This window comes from Eschrichtius robustus, chromosome 9 (assembly GCF_028021215.1).
Source record: "Eschrichtius robustus isolate mEscRob2 chromosome 9, mEscRob2.pri, whole genome shotgun sequence".
In the NCBI taxonomy this organism is placed as follows: domain Eukaryota; kingdom Metazoa; phylum Chordata; class Mammalia; order Artiodactyla; family Eschrichtiidae; genus Eschrichtius; species Eschrichtius robustus.
In genome coordinates, this window is record NC_090832.1 from 64,372,171 (window position 1) to 64,381,826 (window position 9,656).

At 38.7% G+C, this 9,656-nt stretch overlaps 1 pseudogene; it reads right to left on the bottom strand.

Annotated features, from left to right (window-relative positions):
• Window positions 1-8,406: 8,406 nt before the first annotated feature.
• Window positions 8,407-8,838, bottom strand: LOC137769514 (small ribosomal subunit protein uS19 pseudogene; annotated as a pseudogene).
• Between the last annotated feature and the right edge of the window lie 818 nt (window positions 8,839-9,656).

Here is a 9,656-nt window from a genome sequence, read left to right on the forward strand (position 1 = left end):
GGTGTGTCATGTTTGAGGGCCTCTAAAATTGTGCCAATTGAGTCTTATTAATGTCATTACTATGTTTGACTAAACCAAAAGACTAAGGGTGACAAGCACAGTGAAAGTGATATAAAACTGGCCAAACAACACAGACTTGTCAAAGTATCTGGATGGTAAAAAATGGATTCCTCAATCACTGTGAAGTTTGAGAGGACTTCCCCAGGTAGGGATAATCTTTTCCAAAAAGACTTTAACCACAGAAGAGGCAGTAGCTTGTCCACAAGGGAAGTCTTCAGTCTAGTATGAAACATCCAAATCATGAATAAACATATTTATATCCATAAGATGGAGGAAGTTGTATGAAATCAATTTGCCAGACCTCGAATGGTCCATTAAGCAGTTTAAAATGTCTGGGAGCAATACAAATAGGCTTCTCTGGGTTGTATTTTGGACAAGTGAGACAAGTCAGATAGGCACCTTTTATGGCCTTGTAAGTATTTCCCCATCAATATTGATTCATGAAAACTATCATTTTGTCTGTAGGCCAATGGTTTAACACATGTACAGTGATGAGGGGTGGGAATTTTAGAGTCTCCAGTAGGACTGGGTTGTTAGTTGATCCAAGCCAAAACTTTCTCTTTTTATCAAACCTACAATTGTTGAACTTACAGTCTCTTTCTTCCTTTTCTGGGGCTTATTGATGGGTTTCTCTAGCCAACTTTTCTAAGGTATTATTTGGGGAAAGATTCCTTGGACCATGACAGAGGTTTGGCTGCTCTTGGTCCCTTTCAGGGCAGCACTCCTTGTGAAAATATCAGCAAGGTGATTTCCCTTAACTGCAGAGTATCAAGTTTAGAATGCCCCAGAATCTTAATTATAGCTAAAGTGACAGGTAAAAGTAATGTGTCTAATAATTCCTGAACATAGAAGCCATTTTAATTTTATTTCAGATGGAAGTAAGGAAGCCACACTGCTTCTACAACATTCCAAAATCACAAGCTACTCCAAGAGCATATCTACTATCAATATAAATATTGGCAATTTTGTCCTTGGGTAAAATACAAACCAGTGTAAGAGCATATAATTCAGCCTGTTGAGCTGAAATAGCCATAGGTATAGATGCTGCCTCAACAACATCAAAAAGAGTAGCAATAGCATACCCAGCACAATATTTGCCATTGTCATCTTTTATATAAGAACCATCAGTGAACCATGAGAAGTCAGTGTTACCCGAAGGAGTATCCTGCAGATCATCACAGGGAGTCAGGAGGTAATCTATCAGCATTAAGCAGTTGTGAGGGGCTTTGTCAGTGATAGAGGGTAGAAAAGTAGGGTTAAGGTTATTATAGTGTAAGAGTTATGTGAGGAGCAGTTAACAAAAGGACTTCACTAGAGGTGAAGCAGCTGGCTGGGTAATGTTGAGTGTGATGAGAATTCAGGAGAGCTTTTATTGTATGAGGTACAAAAATGGTTAAAGGGGATCCCACAAAGATTTTCTCAGTGGTTTAACCAAAAGACAGTGACAGTAATGGCTCTAAAGCAAGGGGGGTATCTCCATCCCACAGGGTCCATTTGCTGATTACAATATCTCAAGGGCATTTCCTTCCTGTTCAGTACAAAAAGAAAAAGAGAAATCTGATTATTGGGTTGCTCAAGGAGGGTAGATTTATTAAACTCTACCTTAAAAGCCTTAAAGTTTATGTCATCTGGCTCTTCCGATACTATGGGTCAGGCTTGTTATTCTTTAGTAAAACGTACAGAGGCTGATCTGTAAGAGGGAAATATGGAATCCAATTTTAGCAATAACCAACTAGATGGAGAAAACCTCACAGTTGATGCTTACTTCAGGGTTTTGGGAAAACTTAGGACATCATGAGGTCTGTGTGGATCTAGTTCTAACGATTGTCCTGATATCAGATGCCCTAAATATCAAACCTGGGTTTGGGCAAACTGCAAATTTTCTTTGATGACCTTATGTCCCTTTGAGGCTAAAAGTTTAAGTAATGGATGTGGTCTTCCTGTGAGGAGCCTGAGAAGGAGAACAAAGAAGCAAATAACCTACATATTGCAACAAAGTAGAACCTCTAGGGAACTTTATATCACCCATATCAGCCTTCAGGATTTGTGAGAAATAAGAAGGACTTTCAGTAAAACTTTCAGGCGTTACTATCCAGGTGAATTGTTTTTCTTCCCAAGTGAAGCCCAAAAGGTATTGGGTAGCTTTGTCAACTGGAATACTAAGGAATGCACTGCATAAATCAGTCATAATAAAGAATTGACATCTGGTGGGAATAGATGTTAGTAGTGAATGAAGGTTAGCAACAACAGGGTGTTTAGGGATAACAATGTTGTTTATTGACCCTGAACTAACCTCCACCCTTGGCTCTTAGGTTTTCATACTGGTAAAATGGAATTGTTATGTGTGCTAGCAGTATAAGGCATAATGAAGCCTAGAAGTTTGTAATCTTCTATTATGGGCTTTATACACTGAAGGGCTTCTTTACTTATAGGGTGTTGACTGATTCTTGGGAGAGGTTTTGAGGCCTCTATTTGAATCCTGATGGGAGGTGTGCTGTGAATTTTGCCAATATCAGTTGGATATTTTGCCTATAAAGAGGGTGGTAGCAATTCAAAAGGGACAAGTGATCAGTGTTTCCAAGAGTCAGTTCTAGTATCATCAGAGACAGAACAGATAAGAAGGTCAAAAGGTCATTTAGTTCAGTTTGATGATTGCTGTTAAATTCCAGAGTTATTCTCTCCTGTTGGGGAAAAAAAATCTGGCATCATGCTTCTCTAAGAAGTATTAGCCTAATAAATGAGTAGGGGCAGAGGACCTAAGAAGGAAATGATGTGTTTCTCTCAAAGGGCCTAAGTAAAACAGAATGGGTTCGGACACAGGGACCTGTTGAGGTTCATTAGAGATCCCCACTATTTGAACTGCTTTAGTACTCTGAAGTAGGGGCTTCTTTATAGTATTGGTGTTGAGCACCAGAAATGTGGCTCCAGTGTCAATTAGGACTGGAAGAGATTCATCCCCAATCTGGAAAAATGTTTGTCCAAACCAATCTAGAGGTAGGATTGGGTAAAGTCTCTGTAGTTCTTCAGAGTCCCGTCATTGAAAATTGGGAGGACATTAGAAAGGCTGGTTAGAGGGCTGAAGGTGCCTAAAGCACTTAAATTTATAACAATCTCTTTTCCAGTATCCTGGCTCTTTGTAATAATAGCAGAAGCTAGGAGTGTTTTCGTTTTGTTTAGCAGCCTTCATTTGCTGGTGTTGAGGATTAAGAATTTTGGCAGTCTTCCTGTGAAGTGTCTCATCTAGAGTGTGAGAGAGCTGGTTTGTTGGATTAAGTAAATCTGGAGTAGACATAATTTCCCATTCCATCCTGGCCCTTTTTGCTAGAATGGATAGGTCCAAGTTCAACCCATTAGTAAACATAGAATTAAAAGCTACCCAGGTGGAATCAACATCTGAAGGAAGACCAGAATTTTCTTTAAAAGTAATCTAAAGTCAGTTGTAATAGTCATGATTGGATTCCTCAGATTCTTGTGTGCAAGTCTAAATTTTGTTCCAATCAGCAGCCCTAGGAATTGTCTAGTGAAGTCACCTAGCAAATGCCCAAGTCTGATCATATAATAAGTTAGTGGACTGGCCTCCCAGTTGTAATCCTAGAGACCTTTCAAGATTTTCCCAATTAATGGTTTTTACCCAGTGCTGGGCCTGACTTTTCACTGGCAAGCATATGAACTAGCTGATGAAATTCAGAGAAGCCAGGTTGATAAGTTTAAATTTCTCAGCAAATACGTAGGGATCTTCAGTTACTCTGGGAAAATCTTGGACCAGTGGTTCACAATTCAGCTTTAGTCTAGGGAATATTAAAAAAAAATCAGGGTTTAGCCTCTGGATCCTCAAAATGTTTAATTTTAAAGGGATGGGTTTTAATAAGTTCATAGGAAAAGGAAGTGGGGAGAGTTTCAGAGAAAGAAAAGTTTGGAGACAGAATCAGTATGGGGGAATCAAGGGTCTGGAGGAGGCATAGGTGGTATAGAAGAGTCAGAAGTAGAGGGTACCAGAGGCAGAGTCTGATGAGGAGCCAAGGGAAAGAGACAAGATGGAGCTGGAGGGGGAGCATGAGTCAAAGAAGCAAAGGAAGGAGAGCCTAAGGCTTCAAGAGCATTTTTATCTTTTAAGTGTTTGTTTGCCTCAGTTAATCTTAAAGTCTTACTTTGCAGAGAGGCAATTTTAGACTTGTGATACCATTGGGAAGCCTCAAAATAACAATGGAAAAAAGCATTCCACTCAGTTCTGGAAATTTTTGAGCAATTGTAGTCCAATTCAGTTTTAAGGAAATTAACTATGGGATTTCAAAAGTTCCCCATAATGGTCACTGATATTCTAAATTGCCTTTGGTCAGGTTGGTCCATTTTATTAAAAATGTGTGTGAGGAAAGATCGCGGTTTTTAAATATTAAATTGGCTAGAGTCCCTATAGTGGTTGCACCCTCAAAATATTTAGTTACCTGGGATCTCGTTTCTCAGAAGTTTCTCTCTAGAGTAAAAGAATCATTTTTAACAGGTCAAACATCTTACAGCTTAAACGGCTCAATTCAAACAGCTTTCAAGCTAGTACCAGCCAATTCTAAGGTTAACAGTTTGGTCTTGGAGGAGCCAAACCAAAGGCTTTTTTTCAGCCAGTGTCCAGAGAATAGCCTATTCCTTTGGAATAGGCTGATGGCTTAACCGTCACTGTTTCAGTAAAGCAGCTCCTGTTCCCTAAGGAATGTGCTGAGGGTTTCTCAGCCAGTTTTAGCTGAAATAGTCTTATCTCAAAATCAGACCCAAGTGCCAAATGAGAACTCATATGCAGAACAAGGCCTTAACCAGAAAAATTAAACTTTAAAATAAATCCCAAATAAAGTCAGGAGAGCTTCAACTGCAAAGAGGGTGTGGGCTTGGATCCTGGAAAAAGACATATCTTCAAATTCTAGGGTCAGTAAGGAAAGCAGTGACAGTTGTGGGTTTCATACCCATTTGCTTACCTGCCCTCAAGCCTTCAGGGGTCTTCTGTGGTCCCCCATATGGGTCACCATAATTTTGACCTGAAATAAGTAGACTGCCTTTTATTTCTCCAGTAAGATGGGTTTATTTGGAATCAGCAGAGAATTGTAGTTCACGGTTTGTATCCATGGTGAGTCATGTGCAAGTCCCTGCACATCAAGGAAAGGAGAACACTTTTATAGAGGAAAAAGAGGAAGTTGGGAGGGATATAGTAAACAGAGTCCATGGCTTTTCATTGGCTGAGTCTGTAATGGGAAAGAAGAGGAGTCTTTCTTCTTACTTTGGGCAGTTCTATCTTCTCAGTCATGAGAGCTCCCCCTTTTTGTCTCCCAACCCTATTTAATTGAGGTTTCACTTTATTAATTTTTTATATTTCTGCAAACCATCTCCTTGAAATTTGTCAATTTGTTCTAATTGCTACAACATACTCTCTTTTTCCTCTTGTTTAGATATAGACTTTTTAAGTATTTCTATCCTGAACTCTTCCCCACCCAACCTGGTTCCACATGTTCTTCCTTGTTGATCCCATAGCCAGTTGGTGGGGCACAGTCAGGTAAAGGAATCTAAACTAAGGGTAAAATAAGGAAAGCAGAGCTCTCTGTGTGCCCCTATACAGGCAAAGTTGTCTCCTCTTATCACTCCTTTTCAATATCATGCTGGAAATTCTAGCTAATGTAATTAGACATAAATAAATAAATAGATCGATTGATCGATCAATCAATAAATAAATGGTATACAGAATGGGAAGAAAGAACTGAAGTTGTCTTTGTTCACAGATGACGTGACTGTTAATGTAGAAAATATAAAAGAATCAACCAAAAAATCTAATATGTGATCATAGCAAGGTTTTAAGATACGGAGTCAATATACAAAAGTTAATAGCTTTTTTATATACAAGCAATGAACAAATGGAATTTGAAATTAAAAATGCAATACCATTTATAAAAGCAACCCCAAAAAATGAAATACTTAGGTATAAAACTAACAAAATATGTACAAACAAGATCTGCATGAGGAAAACGACAAAACTCTGCTGAATGATATGAAAGAAGAACTGAATAAATGAGGAGATATTCCATGTTCATGGTTAAAAAGACTCAATGTTGTCAAGATGTCAGTTATTTCCAAATTAACCCGTGGATTCAATGCAATTCCAAAATCCCAGAAACTTATTTTGTGAATAAAGGCAAATTGATTCTAAAGTTTATATAGAGAGGAATAAGACCCAGCATAGCAAGCACAATATTGAAAGAGAAGAACAAAGTTGGAGGGCTGACACTACCTGACTTAAAGACTTATCATAAAGCTGTAGTAATAAAGACAATGTTATATTAGCAAAAGAATTAAATAGATCAACTAGATCAGAATAGAGAGCCCAGAACTAGTACCCCATAAATGTAAGCAGTTGATCTTTGACAAAGGAGCAAAGGCAACTCAATGAAGCAAAGATCGTCTTCTCAAAAAATGATGTTGGAGCAACAGGATATTCACACGCAAAAGAATGAATCTAGACATAGACCTTATACCTGTCAGAAAAACTAACTAAAAATGAATCACACACCTAAAGGTAAAACAGAAAACTGTAAAGTTAGAAGATATCAAAGAACAAAGTCTAGTGTTGGGTGTGGTAATGACTTTTTAGATACAACACTGAATGTACAGTACATGTGAGGAATAATTGATAAGCTGGATCTCATGAAAATTTAAAACTTCTCTGTGAATGTCATTTTCAAGAGAATAAGAAGACAAACCACACTGAAAAAAAAAATTGAAAATGATACATCTTTAAAGGACTGCTCTGCAAAATACACAAAGAACTTTTAAAACAACCATGAGAAAACAATCTGATTTTAAAATGAGCCAAAGACCTGGACAGATACCTCAACAAAGAAGATATACACATGGCAAGTAACCATATGAAAAGATTCTTCACATCATATGTCATCAGGAAAAAACAAATGAAAACAACAATGAGATTACGCTACGTATTTTTTCAGAATGGTCAAAATCCAGAAAACTTATGACACCAAATGCTGATGAGGTTGTGGATCAACAGGAACTCTCATTCCTTGCTGGTGGGAATGCAAAATGGTTTAGCCACTTTGGAAGACAGTTTGGCAGTTTCTTACAAAACTAAATACGGTTTTACCATACAATCCATCATTCATGCTTTTTGGTATTTACCCAAATGAGTTGAAAACATATGCATACATAAAAACCTACCCATGTGTGCTTTTAGCAGCTTTATTCAAAATTGCCAAAACTTGGAAGTAACCAAAATGTTCATCAGCAGGTGAATATGTAAATAAACTGTGGAATCCCCAGAAAATGGAATATTATTCAGTGCTAAAAAGAAATGAGCTGTCAAGTCATGAAAAGACATAGGGGAAACAAATTAATATCAATAATTGAAAGAAGCCAATCTGAAAAGTCTACATAATATATGTTTCCAACTATATGACATGATGGAAAAGGCAAAACTATAGAGATAGTATAAAGGTCAGTGGTAGGCAGGGTTTTGGGGTGGGGGAAGTGATAAATAGGTGGAGCACAGAGGATTCTTAATGCAGTGAAAATACTCTGTATGATAAATACATGCCATTATATACTTGTCTAACCTCATAAAATGTCCAACACCAAGAGTAAACCATAATGTAAATTATGGACTTTTGGTGAATATGATGTGTTGATGTAGATACATCAGTTGTAACAAATGTGCCGCTCTTTTGGGGATATTGATAATGGGTCAGTCTATGCACGTGTGGGACAGGGTATATATTGGAAATCTCTGTACCTTCCTCTCAGTATTGCAATGAACCTTACACTGCTTTTTTTTAAAATATGGTTTTAATTAAAAAGTAACAGTTGGGTACATTTGTGTAGATTTATTTCTGGACTCTTTATTCTGTTCCACTGATCTATGTATCTATCCCTCCACCAGTACCACACAGTCTTCATTACTGTAGCTATAAATTGACTTGAAATCAGGTAGACTGATTCCTCCCACTTTACTTTTCTCTTTTAAAATTGTTTCAGCTCTTCGAGTTCCTTTGCCTTTCCATATAAAATTTAGGATAATATTGTCTATATCTACAAAAACTATTTCTGGAATGTTGTTAGGAATTGCATTACACCTGTATATCCCATTGTATATATGTACTGAATCTTCTTTATCCATTCCTCTGTCGATGGACATTTAGGTTGCTTCCATGTTCTGGCTATGTGAGAGTGCTGCAGTGAACATTGGAGCGCATGTGCCTTTTTGAATTATGGTTTTCTCAGGGTATATGCCCAGTAGTGGGACTGCTGGGCCATATGGTAGTTCTATTTTTAGTTTTTCTTTTCCTACCTTTATTGGCCAGCAGGCTACTTGAGGGGGATGAAGCAGGAGGAGAGGGTGGCCCCAGTGCCAGACCGGCTGTGCTTCATGGGCTTGTAAGTGATGGAGAACTCACCTAGGTAGTGGCCGATCATCTCAGGCTTGATTTCCACCTGGTTGAAGGTCTTGCCATGGTAGCTGCCCACCATGCTGCCCACCATCTCGGTCAGGATGATCATGTCACGCAGGTGCGTCTTCACCAACTCAGGCTTCTCCATGGGCGGCACTTCCTTCCTGGCCTTGTGCAGCCGCTTCAGCAGCGAGTGCTGCTTCCTCTGGAGGCCGCGGTTCAGCCACTGCCTCACACTGTACGACTGCATCAGCTGCTCACGGGACATGTCGAGCAGCTGGCTGAGGTCCACGCCGTGGTAGGTGAACTTGAGGAAAGTCCACTTCTTCTTCTGCTCCACTTCCGCCATCTTGTTGGCTCTTCAGAAAGCTAGTTTTAGTTTTTTAAGGAGCCTCCATACTGTTCTCCATAGTGGCTGTATCAATTTACATATTACTCAGCCATAAAAAGTAACAAAATAGGGTCATTTGTAGAGACGTGGATGGACCTAGAGTCTGTCATACAGAGTGAAGTAAGTCAGAAAGAGAAAAACAAATATCAAATATTAATGCATATATGTGGAATCTAGAAAAATGGTACAGATGAACCTACTTGCAGGGCAAAAATAGAGACGCAGATGTAGAGAATGGATGTGTGGACACGGAGGAGGGAAGGGGGGATGAATTGGGAGACTGGGATTGACATATATAGACTACCATGTGTAAAACAGAGAGCTAGTGGGAACCTGCTGTATAGCAGAGGGAGCTCAGCTCGGTGCTCTGTGGTGAACTAGATGGATGGGATGGGGGTGGGGGTGGGAGGGAGGTCCTAGAGGGAGGGGATATAGGTATACATATAGCTGATTCACTTCATTGTACAGCAGAAACTAACACAACATTGTAAAACAATTATACCCCAATTAAAAAACAAACAAAAAAATGACACCTCTGGAAAAAAAAAAAACCCTGTATATCAATTTTAGATGAGCTTCAAAAATTATTCTCCAAATCAATCAGTATCTATTATTATGACCTTTAGAACAGTGTTAAAATCTCACTTGACTTTTTATTAAGGTAATGTGTGTCTGTTTCATTAAATTATAAACTAATTCAGGAGAGGTGAGCTTTCAATATCCATGCATATGTTTCTAAGGTCTAGCTTGTTGGTGTGCAAGAGAAGATATTCAGT